We start from the raw sequence: 14,681 nt of genomic DNA, 5'->3' as shown, positions 1-14,681 counted from the left end.
TGGCAAATACAGAAAGAGCTCCGTGAGCAGGGCAGTGAACCACAAGGGTGCGGTCAGCTGAACTCAGGCGAGGCGAGGACAGATTCAAGCCCCAACCAGAAAAAATGGAGACATGTGATAAACACTGTGAAACCCCGAAAGGCTGAGTGTTTTGGCATGCTCGTTCTGCACCTGTTGAGATAATTATACGGTCCTCCACATAATGGGGTGGTAATATGTCGGTAAGGATATTTGCATCTATATTTTGCATCTATATATATACAAGGGAAAATGGTTAGCAGTTTTTTATTCTCCTAATGTCTTTGTCAGGTTTTGGAATCGGGTGAAGCTAGCTTGGCAACGTTTTCTCCTCCTTTGTTTTTAGAAAGAATCTGTGTCCCTTCAATAAATCAGTGTAATTTTAAAAGGGGCTCTTCTAGACTAAAGCAGTCTAAAGGGACATAAAAACAAGTTGCCATCTTGGATTTAATGCTATTTAGATAAAGCAACAATAAATGTAATGTTTTGACTAATTGTAGAAATTTGAATATGGTCTGGTTATTTTTTATGAGCTCAAAATTTATTGAAATGGAGGAGCAAAGATTGTTAAAAAAAAACTACAATACAGTATGTACAATTTGATCTGATTTTCACTAAAGATACACATCTACACATGTGTTATATGTATGTGTGTGTGTGAGTGAAGATATATATGCACAGATAGTATTACCGTAAAATCTCATTTTGGTAAAAAAAAAAAAAGGTACTGTATATATACCCATGTATCTTCACCTACTTGATATATACATACATATTTGTTGTGTATACAGCATTATCTTATTTTGGTTAAAACATAACATATATGTGCACACACATACATATATAGAAACACATATAGAAATATATAACATGTATGTGCACACACATACATATATAGAAAAAGAGCCAGGGGGACATGCCTAATCCTTTAAAAGTGTGATATCTGGGTGGTGGAAATATATGATTTTTATCATGCTTTGTTTTTTAACTTTAAAAAAATCTTAGTCCTTACAAAGCGTACAGGCAACAGTTTGTATAAAAAAATGATGTCGTTGGAGGCTGGGAAGGACTCCGCTCTACGCAGTTGCTCAAAGATCTGTCTCCTCCCATCCTGGAGAACCACCATCCCCAACACACCCCCTTGCAGGTTGCAGCAGGAGGGGATGAGTCAGCAAGGCAGCTGGCTTGCGAGCCAGGCTCTTCTCACAAGAAAAAGTTGTTGTTTCGAAATCATACCACGCTTCAGCATTAGGTCAGTCCCTAGCGCAGGCCCTCATGCCATATCGAGGGGCGCACTCCACGTAGTTCTCCATCCGTCTCCATCGGGGTTCCAATGTTCTCATCCCTCCAGGACTGGGTCCTGACCAGCATCTCTGAGCTTATCCCCAGTGCCCACCCGTATCTCGCACCCTGCTCGGCCTGCCCTCCACCCCTCCCCCAGCCTCGCACTGGCCCCTGAGTGCACCGTCCTGCTTGAGACACCAGACTGGGCCTCTGGGGATTCTGCCTTTCCTTCCATGCCCAGCTCTAGGGTGCCTTGTGCCAGAGCCGGCTCGCCCATCCACCCAATAAGCACCTTCCCTCTGAGGGTCTGCATTCCATTTATAGCTTCTTTTACTTTGAGATTTTACTTATTTATTTTAGGGAAAGAGAGGAAGAGAGCATGCTGGAGTGAGCAGGGGGGAGGGGCAGAGGGACAGAAACAAGCCGACTCTGTCCCGAACCAGAAGGGCTCACCAGGCTCCATCTCAGCGCCCTGAGATCATGACCTGAGCTGAAATCAAGAGGCAGACGCTTAACTGACTGAGCCACCCAGGCCCCCCTTATTTATAATTTCTAATGTTAACGTTGATGTGTGTTGTCTGTCTCCCCTAATCAAATATCATCATTTGGAAGGCAGACCTTCTCATTCGGTTTTCCATTGTTCACGGGACTGGTTCTATTTTTGGCATAAAGTAGTAAACAGATAAACCAATAATGTTCTCTAATTAAGAGAATAGCCTCATTCGAATATTTTATCCAAGTTCTAAAATAGCTCTTAAAGGACAGCAAATTATACTGTTTTTCCTAAAAGGAATAGAATATACCCTCCAGGCTCACATATCTTACAAAACCAAGATCAGTAAATGATCGTGAATGATATTCTCTGATCTGTGGTGAAGAGCGGATGTCAAAATCCGTTCAGAGGACTCATTTGTGCCTCCTCTTTGGAAATGGCACTTTTAATGCCTGACAGATAAGGTGGGATTATCCTGTTTCTCAGTCACTTTGTCTCTCCCTTGTAACTACAATACTGCACGCTGCTTGCCTTCAACTTTGCAAATCCCTTCAGGCTTAGAGATAAGCGCTTGTGAGGAAAGAGGAAAGAGCCAGACATCTCAGTCACCAGCAGGAAAATGTTTCTTTTTTCCATGGAGAAGATTGAGGCCGTGGTCCTGCAGGGATGCACTGGCAACAGGAAAGGAAACCATTAGAGAAACAGCTCTTAACCTCAGGAAGACAAACACAATCTCTCTGAGTTTGCCTTAGCACCAAAGAAAAATAGTGAAAACGTAGTACAGACCTGCCTCCCCGAGTTGTGGCTGCCGTCACTGTGATCAATTCCAGAGAATTCTCCAGAGCGTCCTGTCCACGGGCCAGAGTTTCAGAGAGAAGGGGCCACCATCAGGCCAACAGGCACTCCAGGACAGGGCCAGGTGTCGTGATAGATAATACTCTGTTAGGAAGTCGGGCAGCCTCTTGAGGTGGGCAGTGTGTTAGAGCAGCCCAAGTAAGTTAATGCACGAGGGATGAGGAGAGCTGAGATCTGAGCCCAATTGAACCCTACCCCAGAGCCTGCCCTCTGACCGCACCCACCTTCTCCCTGCCCCCAAGCCACCGGATCTTAACTTTGGAAGTGTGGCCTGGCTGCTGTGGCTTCTAGAAACTCCCGAAGAGACCTCCTGAAGAGGGGCGTAAGCCTGTCTCCACAGCCTCCTATCTTCCGAGAATAAGCTTGGTGACTTAAAAGACCCAGACAAATCCCAGGAATATATTAGAAAGAGGACAATTCTGTTCCCTTCCTGTGTGCTTACGGCGCTCCACCAGCTGTAACACTCCAGGCCTCGCCTGGCCCCTGTACCTTCTCACTCTTCCCTAAGGGAGAAGCAATGCAATGCGGTCAGCACATGTGGGATGAACTTCGCTTCTCAGCTTCCTGGGCTCTGCCCCCCGGGGGCAAGCCGGTGTGCAGACAGCAAGTGTTCCCTGCTCTTCTTTACCTGAGTCTTGCGGGGGCGGCCCCCTCGAGGTAGGGCGGCCTGGCCTGTCCTCACGATGGCTGTGCCTGGCTAAGAATGATGCCTCATTCTGGAGTTATTAAGCACATTTTACCCATGTACTTCACCATGTCCTAAAATTAAACCCCTGAAAAAGCCCGACACAGACACCAAGCCCCCATGTGATGATGTGCAACAAAGCCTAAGAAGCTCTGACCTAGAAAATATGCCTTTTCTTTTACGACCCTTGGCTCCCCACCACTGAGAAAGGCGCCGAGCAACAGGACCCAGTAAGTAAAGTTTTGGGGCCTAAGAAGCAGTGTAAGGACATTGTCACACACCATGAACGCTCAGATTCTCTTCAATGAATTTTCTTCCACTGTACAACGACTGTGCCAGACTTCGTTAAGGTTTCCAGGGGCCCTCCTGCCGGGGGCTCAGAACCTGGGAGCCACAGCAGCACTTCCTGAGAGGCAGACGCTGAGACAGACACCGTGTCCTTTGCATGGCTTGTGATTTAACTGGAAAGAAAAGAGAACGCACATGTGAAATGGTGGGACAGGGCAGCTGGCCCACATCGGTGGGGAGTTACAGACTCCAAGAACTCTCCAAGGAGAGAGAGAGAGACGTTCAAGGAACCAGCAGTCAGGGCGAGTCCAGGGAAAAGGCGGCTTAGCCATCGGGGTCAAGGTCATGGCCCTCGGAACGCTTTGGAACAGAGAGACCTGAAGGGAGACAGACTCTGCTTCTGTCTGGCCAGCCCCTCCCCAACCGGAGTCCTCCGAGGCATCTTAGTTTCAGTTGTTCATGAGAAAATACTGAACCACATTTCTAGAAAAAGCTTTACATACTTAACATTCTCCGCATCTCCCGATATCTTCAGAGCATGTTTTGCTCCGAGTTTCGCAAGCACCGTGAATGGGCAGAGACACCTCGCAGGGAAAGTAGGCTGAGGTGTGGGGTGACAAGCCGCTCAGGACTCCCGGCTCGGCCATCACGCCCTCCTCACGACACGCTTGTCTGTCTAACCAGCCCTGGACAGTCCTCCTCAGCAGCCCCGGTGCCAAACGGCAGGAACTCACCCTGGTGTCCCTGAGAACGTGGATAGAGTAGAGACTTCTGTGCCAGCATTGCCCATTCCAGCTTTTCCTAGGTGGCATTCCAGGAGATCAAGCAGAACGCTGAAGAACTCACCATTTGCCTCCCTCCTACCTGCAGTGCTCAGCTCCTACCTCAGGAAGCAGAAGGAATGTTCCTCCGCCAAACCCCTAGCAGCCTTGGCAGGAGCCGCTGAGATGAGGCAGCTCCGTGGCCATCCATCACCATTATCATTCTTGCAATCTCTATCATCATCCAGAGGAAAAGGGGCTGTGTGTTTTGTTCCCTCTGACTGACAGATCCATTTATACAACTGTCTAAACAAGACTAAAAGGAAAATGCTCATTTGCTTTGAACAGAACCAAAAAACCCCACAGACTTCTCAAGTTTAAAATAAGCTGAGCTGCTGATTTTCATATTAAAATCTGAAGTTAAGACTGCGAAGAATTGGGAAGGGCTGGCCTCAGCCTGATTCTGAGGGCTCCCCAGCAGGACTGCCCTGGGGTTCCACTGATGAGAGATCATTTCTTTCTCCATTGTCTTCTAACTGTATTCTTGGGGACCCAACTGTCTCTGACTTCCCAAATCTGTCATTTGCACATGAATGGTGGGTCTGGTAGGCAGAGTGGCCTAAATTAGACACACCCAGGCTAGCACCACAAAGAACAGGATTTCAAAACAATGAGGAAGGGGTGGCAGGGGAGAGCCCCAGTCATACAGGGATGAGTCAGTCCTGCTGTCTTCGCTACACAACATGAAACTTTCTTGGCAACGTCCGTTCCAACATCTTGGGTAGGACTCTCCAAAGGCAGCATCAGGTCCTTCTTCAGGGAGTGAAGGGGGGAAATCAGGGCATGGAGAGAGCAGGAGCCGTGTGCCAAGTCACAACAAAAGACACATTTGGGTGGGCCTCACGTAATTTGGAATCTGCTCAGTAATGTCCGTAGTCCGCTCGTTGGATGAGTCTCAGCTTGTCTTCTTCGCAGAGATGTATCGAACGTTCGGGGTGGCTCAGAGAACCCCTAGGGGGGTCAGGCCAAAAGGACAGGCACCCAGAAACGGTGACCCCAGCACAGCACAAAATCCCTCTGTAAAGTCCCTGCCAAGCCTTCGAAGGGGATTAGCATAGGCTGAACCTTGGAGGCAGGCAATTCAACCTTCATGAAGGCTGGCGACAGAAGCAGAACAGATTCTTCTGAGGAAACTACTGCAGGTGCCCTGCTCCTTACTCCAGGGCTCTTGTCTGCACTGCTGACTGGACCCACAGATCTGGGGCCCAAACTGCCCCCCATATTGGGTCTTTCCCCTTTGTCCCACTTGGACTTGATCTTTTCTGAGGGGTTATCCCTGGCCGTGTGCCCCAACACCCTCCTGGCACAGACCCATACCTCAGAGCTTTGTGCCCGCACTTCTGACCTCCTGTGACCCCTGCTGCCCCCTATAACAAATCTTCTAGGCCATATGGCTGTTCCCATTGTCCCCGCCTCTTGACAGAGTCCAGGTGGAACACCAGAGTCCCACGCTTGGGCCTACAGGCTCTCAAATATAATCTGACTTTAAAAAAGAGGGAAAAAAGTTCCATTGGCCTTTTTGAGCTCAGAACTACGTGGTTGCATTAGTTTGGGATCAAACCAGAGGTGAGTAGGTAGGTTCCAGGCATGTGGTCACATCTCACAGCTCCAGCGGTGGGGTCCTTGGCTCATCGCTGAAAACAACTTGACAGGACACAACATAAGTTGCTTTCATTTCTTGATTTCCTGCAGCTCCAACCACAATCCAGACTACAGCTCCTTTTTTTTCTATTAGTCCACTCTCCTCCTTTAGTGAGATAGGAAACCCTTTCTGCGTGTCTTCCAGGAAGCCCTCAACTGTTCCAGAAGTTCATTCTCTTTGACAGAGCCAGGGAGGTGGCCATGAGAGACAGGTGCGCTTTCCATTTGGGAACGTTGTTCCCGTTCCTAAGAGTTTAGTTTGGCCTTTCTCTCAACTCGGAGCTGACTTTGATAGCCCAGAGTGGAGACAAGACAGGTATGGCAATAGTTCTCAACCCATGGTAAATTTGGGAGTCACCTGTTAAACAGACAAATAACTAGGCCCCATCTCCAGAGACACTGGTGTGTAATGTGTAGGGCACGGCCCAGGACCTGCATTATTACCAAACTTCTCCAGTGGGTCTGATGTAAATGTTCTGTAGGTCATTGGTCAGTTCCCAGCGACAGTAGACTATTCACGGGCAAGCCTGCTTTTCAAATGCAAATCCACAAATTCAGAACCCACACCCAACCATGCTCAGGGCCACTACCCCTCTGCCCTGATCACCCACGGCCAGACAACTGGGGACAACTCTTATGGCCCAGAGCCCATTGAAAATGTTCAAACTAGTTAATCTCGAGCCCGGTAATGTGGCCTCACCTGCTCCTTTTTGCAGAAATTGCAGTAAAGGCTCTTGCCCACATTCCCCTCTCCCCCTCTGCCTCCTGACCAGTCCTGGTCCTTTCTCACATACCCCTCTATCTCCCCACCCTCCTGCGTTGTGAAGTGCCCCCTCCTTTTGGGAACTGAGTAACAATCTCTCTTTTCAACGTCAATCATCTCCTGTTGACTTTATTAGGCCTCAGTTTTTCTATAAATAACTCTATTTTTTAATACGTGAAGCTCGAATTCTGGATGGAGAGATCAGTCACGAGTATAAGAAGACAACTCAGAATTTCAGAATTAAAAAAAAAAAAAATAGCCCAAGAGGCAAATAGATAGAAAATAGACAGAAAATCTACTTTTGGAAGGTGTGATGTCATCATTCCCCGGGGGTGAGGGACAGCTTCAGAGAGTAGGCAAACCCAAGCAGGGCGTCAAAAGGAGCATGGGACTAACAAAATGGCGCTTGACTCCCAGCACTGTTCTGTGGTCTTCATATGCAGTAGCCATCTTCGACCCCTAGCAATTGTGTTAAGAGTTTCCTCTTCCTCAAGAGGCAGCACCTTACAGAGATGAGCACTGTGCCTACCAGAGTCAAGAGCCTGACTCTACCCCTTATGGGTCATGAGATCTTCAGTAACAAAATGGGAGCTCGCTTCCCATGCCTCGGTGCCCTCACCCAGTCAGTGGGAATGACGTCAGTACCTTTCTCATCAAATGTGGGAGATTAAATGTGAGGATTAAGTGTGTTAACACCCCAAAGCATTTGGAATGGTGTCTAGTTCTTATCAAGAGTGTGTTGTTTATGGTTATCTCATCCTACTTAAGGGGAAATTGAGGCAAAAATAAGTCACTTGCCCAAAATCACTCAGCTAGTGTTAGAACAAGATGGGAGGCAGCATTCTAACTACAGAGCTGATATTTTAAGCCACTAGAGGAAGCTACAGTAATTAGCGCTTTATAATGATAAATATTTATTAAATAAATGAAGGACAGCTTTCCTTCACAAAGGAAATGACATGGCTCAGGACTGAGGAACAAGAATGTTAACGGAGGGTTTAAGGAATAAAGAGTGAAATAGTGTGGCTGGATGAGAAGTAGTGGGAAATATAATTAGTAAAAAAATAACATTGACCCCGTATTGAGCTGCGAAGTCTCACGAAAGAGAATGAACCATAGCCTGTGAGGTAGGCGTGCCATGGAGACTCTTCGGTTGCTACCAACATTGGCAAGGCATCTTCTAACCAGGTGGGGGATCAAAGGGTGGAATGACTGGGACAGAGACTGGAGACTGTGTAACCATTTAGAGATGGAGCTATGTGGTTAGCACCTAGAGCAAGAGAGGAAAGCAAGAGGATCCGTGAAGGCAAGATTGACAGTATTTGTTGTGTGATGAGAACCTGGAAAAGCCAAAGAGGGAACAGTCCCAGGCATGATCCCTGTCTTTTCTAAGGGTTAAGTTCTTAAGCAATGTAATTTCTACTTCCTTCCATCTTTTCCTCATAATTTAAGTATAGCAATGGCTTCATTTCAAGACGAAGGCCATGCTACCATATTGGTTTTAAGAAATCACATCCTTACTATGCTGTGATTCTAAACTAAAGACCCATAAATAACACAGTTTTCTCTCATTCTTAAACCTGTTATAACTAACACACACTCATTAAGTCATCAGAATGTGCAAGGAAATTTTGGGCATAGATCACCAAAGTTGCAACCGTTTAGAGTTTATATGTTAATATTTTGGAACTCTAAGTCAATTTAGAGAGAACAGCTAATCCAACACTTCCTCTTATCAAAACCAAAAACAGGGAAGGGTCTTGTCATTTGTTTGCTTGGCAGAGAAAAAGGGAAGCAGACTCCTGAATGCTTATCAAACATTTTAGCAACTTCTGTCTTTACAGCAGGAAAAAAAAAAAGATTAAAAGAAAGTATTAGATTCAAGAAACATTGGTGGTTGGTAATCAACAAAGAGTCATGAAGAAATGATAGTGAGGATGGTTTCAATTCATTTATTCTCTCAAAACAATTTGTTGGATGCCTCGGGAGGCCAGACATGGCTCAGGGCATAGGTACCAGTAACGGGCTAAGCGTCCAAAGACTGGTTCTCCTGAAGCTGACTGTCTAGTGGGAGAGATAGATTTTGTATTTACACACATGCATGTGTGCATACCCACAAAACGAAAACGCTAGGTACAGCCAGACGGTAATGTGCAGTGAAGACAGAGGATAGGATGATGACCGTGGCAAGTCAAAAAGGTGGAGAGGACCCTCGTAAGGCAGTACAACATCAAGAAATGGGCTTTTCTAGCTCACATGGCCTATGGGCACCAGTGAGCTATGCTTCTAAGAGCTTCTCCCTCTGTACCTGGGTCATCCAAAGGGCATGAACAGGTGGAGGCTGTTCTGGGTGGCTCTGCCAAGGACCTGGTCCGGGGACCAAAGGTCTCCCATGAAGGGACCCTCTTCCAGTTCTTGCTTACACTTCTGATGCCTCCTGGTCCTCAACACTCAGGGCTCAGAACTCAGCAAGGAGGCAGCTGAATAGTTCTCTGGGTTGTATCGAATGTGGACAGGGTTCCAAAACCCCAGAAAAAGACCCTAATCCTACATAGTGGGTATCTATGAGCAAGGATAAGGACATCCACGCACAGGAGGCTGCATCCGTGCAGGACGGCTGCAGGGGGCTTAGGGCAGAAGAGTTGGAGGCCTTTCAGGGTGTTGGACAAGCTAGCCCATTGCTAAACCTCCATGGAGCAGTCAGTGCACCAGGCGAAGAAGGGGAGACCTAAAGTATGGCCAGCTGGGGCAGCGTGCATCCCAGAGGCTGCCTCTCCCCTCCCATCCACCTTGAGGGCTTATGCATCCAATGAACAGGCTCGCTAGATGTGCTCAGTGAACCTTAGATCCCAGGGAAGTTAGTAGAGTACCTCCCTGTGCATACTGCCTGCCTGTCTCCACCTGGTCCCTGGGACGTGGTCCCCAAAGTGAGGTCCTAGGCAGGAGCAGCAGCAGCACCGGACACGTGTTAGAGACTCAAACACTAGGGCCAGCTGCAGACCTACTGAGTCCGCAGCTCCGCAATGGGGCATCTGTGGTTTGGCAAGCCCTCCAGGGCACTCCTGAAAACTCTGATCCAGGGTGCCCTCTCCTTGCAGATGTTCCCACAGTGTACATGGGCTGGGTCCTGGCTAACCCCACACCCCAGCCTGATCTGGCAGAGCCGGACTACAAACGCCTTCCTCTCCAACACGTTTTGGAAGAAAAATGTCCAGGCTTGCCAACTTGCCACTCGCCTGACTCCCTGCAATGACTATTAACAGCGCAGCTTGTTTTTCCAGCTAGTGGTAAAGACTAGAAAGGCAGTGGGGAGGAAGCTGGAGAAAAGGGCAGACGGCAGGTTCCTGGGGGCTAAGAGGAGGTGAGAAGCCTGTGTCAGGCCTGTCGCTGCCTCATTCCAGCCTCTAAGGAAGAACAACAAGAGCATCTCACTCTCATCCCACTGAAGGGGGCTCTTTCCCAAGACGGTAACAGCAGGGATGAGAATACAGTCATACGAATGTACATCATGAAGACCTATGAATATTTCAAAGCCAGTTCTTTACAGAAATCACTAAGTGTAAACTCTGGAAGTGCCAAAATTCTATTCTATTGAGAAATGGTCTCTTGTCAGGCTTCTTACAGATTAATTAGGGGGAGAGAACACTTACTTCAGTAAGATTTTATGTAAGAGCCAATATTTAAAACCAATACACTCTAACTGCGTGAGCTTGAGGTGAGGGAGGGGTCAGAGCCTGTTCGGTCCCCAGCCCACCCCTCAGCCCTGCAAAGGCATCTGCACTCTCGGGGACCTTGGAACAGTTCTACTGAGCCCCAAAGCACGGTTTGGAAATAGATGGTGTTCAGAGAGGGATGGCAACTTTATGGAAAGCTCCAGAGCCTCAGAGAGCCAGGGCATCTGCCTCACAAGATGGTAGGGACAAATGGGACCGTGGCTAAGAAAGACCTTTCCAAGAGAAAGCGCCCGCCTTCTCCAGGAGTCCAGGCAGGACCACGGTCTCCATTCCATGGCGGCCCAAACACTGGACCCCAGCCGGAGATGGGACATGGCACTTTTCAGGTGAGACCTTCCTGTGTTCATCTGCTCAGGCTGCCGTGACTCAGTGCCACCGATTGGGTGGTTTTAAACCAGAAATTTATTTTCCCAAGTGCTGGAGTGGCCATCCCCAGTCAAGGTGTTGGAAGTGTTGGCTTCTCTGGAAGCATCTCTCCTTGGCTTGTAGAGGGCTGTCTTCTCCCTATGAACTCCCATGGTCTTCCCTCGATGCCTCTGTGTTCTGGTCTCTATTTAGAAGGCTACCTGTCAGATCAAATAAGAGCTCACCTCAGCGACCTCTTTTTTACCTTGATGACCTCTGTGAGGACCTTTTATCCAAATACAGTCACGGCCTGAGGTGTCAGGGTTGGGATTGAAACAAACGAACTGGGGAGGAGAGCGCAATTCAGCCCATGACTTCTCTCCAAAGTGCTTATCCCCATACCACGGGGAACAGGAGAACACTCCGGGACCACGGTAGGCCCCCGGCAGGCCCACACCTCCAGGCCACTACTCCTTTGGCCCCGACTGCCACACAGGGCCTATTTCTCTGCCTCTCTGGTTCTGAGTTCTGCAGAATCCTGCCTGCCACCCACAGTCCTCAGAACGAACTGGGACCCTGAAGGGAACTCCCCAGGGCCGTGGACTTTTTTCTTCTGCACTTTGGTCACTTCTGAAGAGATCCAATGGCCTCTGAATGGCTAGACTTTTGTAAAAGGGCCCAAGGTAGTGAGGCAAGTGGGAGCAAAGTGGGACCGGAGGCCATTGCCCCTGACCAGATTCCACAGCATGTCTGGGTCCATCTGCAGCCTACAGGACGGGGACCTGCCTGCCTTATCCTCCCCGAAGCCATCCCGGGGCCCTCAGGGCTGGCAGAGCCGTTCTGACCACCAACAGGCACGGCTAAGACAGTGGATCCCCTGAAAGGCCTCTCCTGAGTCTCATATCAGCCATGGCTGCTTGGATTCTGGAACCCTTGCTCACAGCACTTCCACAGGGGCCGATTTACAAGGTGAGACTTCAGTTCCCATCTCCAGTTTCCAGCGCTGTGAACTCAAGCCTCACTGCTCTGGGGTGTCAAGGCATCTCCAAGGGGGTCCCTCGAAAGGCTGAGGAGATGAAATCTGTCGGGCGTTGAACACGTTAAAGCCCTTTACAAATATCGGGTCTTCTCTGGGAAAAAGGACGCCCTTTACATGTTCATTCATTCTTTCCCTTGTTTTCGTTCTAGTCATTTCTGCCTTCCTGGGGGAATCTCCTCGTGAGCAGGTATGTTGTTATAGGCTCCGGTTTACTCTCCTACCTCCCCCGACCCTGGGCCCCCATGCAGTTGAGCGTGTCCCTCAGGAAACTCAGAGATCTCAGCACGTGGGATAAACTTGACAGGTCTCCAGAGAGAAGCGAGCGACCACCGCCGGTCCAGCCTGCCCCGTGGACGTAGGCGTCCTTCCTCCCGCATTGCCCGGCCCAGTCTCTCGTCCTCCTGGGGCTCCCGCTCGGCTCCTCCTCGAAGGCCACAAACCAGCCTGCCCTTCCAGAGAGTGCGTGGCCAAACGCCAACGTCAATTTCAATGCAAATAGCCAGAGAAATGCACTTGATTTACTGTGTGTGGTTGAGCGAAATGGCTTTCATGAGCCATCAGGAAACCAGCCTTGAAGCAGCTCCTGGAGCGAGCACAGGGTCCGCCGGAGACCACCGTGGCTGAACTTCTGGAAGAGAGAAAACACAGCCTGATGTGGAGTGCGCTGCTCCCAGAGCCCGTCCTAGAGAAGGACACTAGACACTCCAGTCAAGGAGTTTCTCCTCTGTTCCTCAGCTCTGCCCCCAGCAGGGCCTTGTCATCTTTGGGAGCAGATGGCATTTCTTCCCGACCTGACGGGCAGGGGCTCTCAGACGATTCTCCGCTGGCTGCCCTTTGTTCTCACACGAGGACGCCCCACGGCAGCATGGGGCTCCTTAGCAAATTGTCCCAGTACCCAAATCGACGATGATGGGCCTGCCTGGCACCTGGGGGCACTTTCCCTTGGAAAGATCTTTCTCAACCACTATCTCATTGGTCCCTACAATCTTGTGAAGCAGAAGCCAGGCAAGCACTCCTGCTTTGCCCTGACAGAGGCCAGGTAGGCTGAGGAGTTGGCGTAGCTGTGTGCCACGGGGCAATAGACAGGGCGTTGGGCTAGACCTCAGGTACCCTGCTTTCCGCAAACCTGGCCTCTCTGGGGGGCATGAAGCCTAAGGCCCTCGGATGCCCCTGAACTTGCCTTCTGCAGCCCGTGTTGAAGATGACCCTCCGAGCACCTCCAGCGGAGCCTTCCAGGTGGGCCTTTTGAAAAATCGTCTTCTCCGCCTGTCCCCAGGCAGTTTTGGGAAGCCTCTCCTTTAGGATCCAGCTGTCCTGTCCCCCTTCCCCACCCCCCTGAGGATGGTGATGACTGACTGTAGGGGTGCTTGGTTTCCCAAGAATTCCTCAGGTGGAGGGGTTTCTAGGGGCTTCCTGCACACCCTCCCATCCTCTGAAAGGCCACTGAGGGCCTTGAATTGGGCCTGAAATAGATGCCTGTAAATATTCCTTCTCCAAAGCCTGGGTTGTCCCTTTCTACACTCAAGGTATTCTTTTAAAGAGCACAAAATAAGGAAATTTCTGAAAAGTTTCAGCATATCCTAGAGTGCCCTCCTTTGTGGCCCTTCCCAGAATAAAAGGAAACGGTAAAATCCTAACAGTTTGAGGCACTCTCTGATTTCAAAAACTGCACAAAATAGGCATAAGACTGAAACCAGTGCTCTGCCAAGTATGAGTGTGCCTCACCATGGGATCGATTCTCAGGGTGGACACTGGCCCAGTGACGGCAGAGCCCAAAGTGAGCAAATCCCTCCCAGGAAACAATTTGCACTCGACAGAGAATCAACAGGGAGCATCCCACCAAGCCCAGGACCCCAAGGCAGGGAAGGCCCACTTTGGGGTCTCTGCTCTGTGAGCCTCCAGAGTGGCTCCCATCAGCCTCTTTTTTTTTCAATTGTGATAAAATACACACAACGCGAAATTTACCACCCGAACCATTTTTAGACATACAGTTGGAGCTGTGTTCGATACGTTGGTAACATCGTGCCTCCATCACCACCCTCCATCTCCAGAACTGTTTTCATCTTGCAGAACCGAAACCCTGTCCCTATTTACTCCAGCCTCCCGCCCCCTGCCCTCCCAGCCCCGGGCAACCAGCATTCTACTTTCAGCCTTAGGCAAGTCAGACAACATCAGTGCCCTCTATGAGTAGAATCACCCCAAATTTGTCCTTCTATGACTGTGGCTTATTTTATTTTACGTAGTGTCCTCAAAGTCCATCTGTGCTGTAGCCTGGGTCAGGATCTGCTTTTTTAAAATCATTTTTATTAACATATAATGTATTATTTGCCCCAGGGGTACAGGTCTGTGAATCATCAGGCTCACACATTTCACAGCACTCACCATAGCACATACCCTCCCCAGTATCCATCATCCAACCACCCCTTCCCTCCCTGCACCCCCCTCTACTCAGCCCAGCAACCCTAAATTTATTTCCTGAGATTAAGAGTCTCTTATTATGGTTTGTCTCCCTTCTGATCCCTTCTGATCCCATCTTGTTTCATTTTTTCCTTCCCTACCTCCCAAACCCCCCACTTTGCCTCTCAAATTCCTCATATCAGGGAGAGCATATAGTAATTATCTTTCTCTGATTGGTTCATTTTGCTCAACATGATACCCTCTAGTTCCATCCACATCATTGCAAATGGCAAGATTTCATTTCTTTTGATGGCTGCA

General features: G+C 49.2%; 1 long non-coding RNA gene across 1 annotated transcript; it reads right to left on the bottom strand.

Moving 5' to 3' along the window:
• Positions 1-1,340: 1,340 nt before the first annotated feature.
• Positions 1,341-4,603, bottom strand: LOC122898873. Its single transcript, XR_006383063.1, has 4 exons — positions 4,358-4,603; positions 3,617-3,796; positions 2,582-2,643; positions 1,341-2,466 (listed from the first exon to the last, which is right to left on the bottom strand). It is a non-coding gene; the product is annotated as an uncharacterized LOC122898873 (long non-coding RNA).
• Between the last annotated feature and the right edge of the window lie 10,078 nt (positions 4,604-14,681).

This window comes from Neovison vison, chromosome 2 (genome assembly GCF_020171115.1).
Source record: "Neovison vison isolate M4711 chromosome 2, ASM_NN_V1, whole genome shotgun sequence".
In the NCBI taxonomy this organism is placed as follows: Eukaryota; Metazoa; Chordata; class Mammalia; order Carnivora; family Mustelidae; genus Neogale; species Neogale vison.
This window is presented reverse-complemented; position numbering and strand designations above follow the sequence as displayed.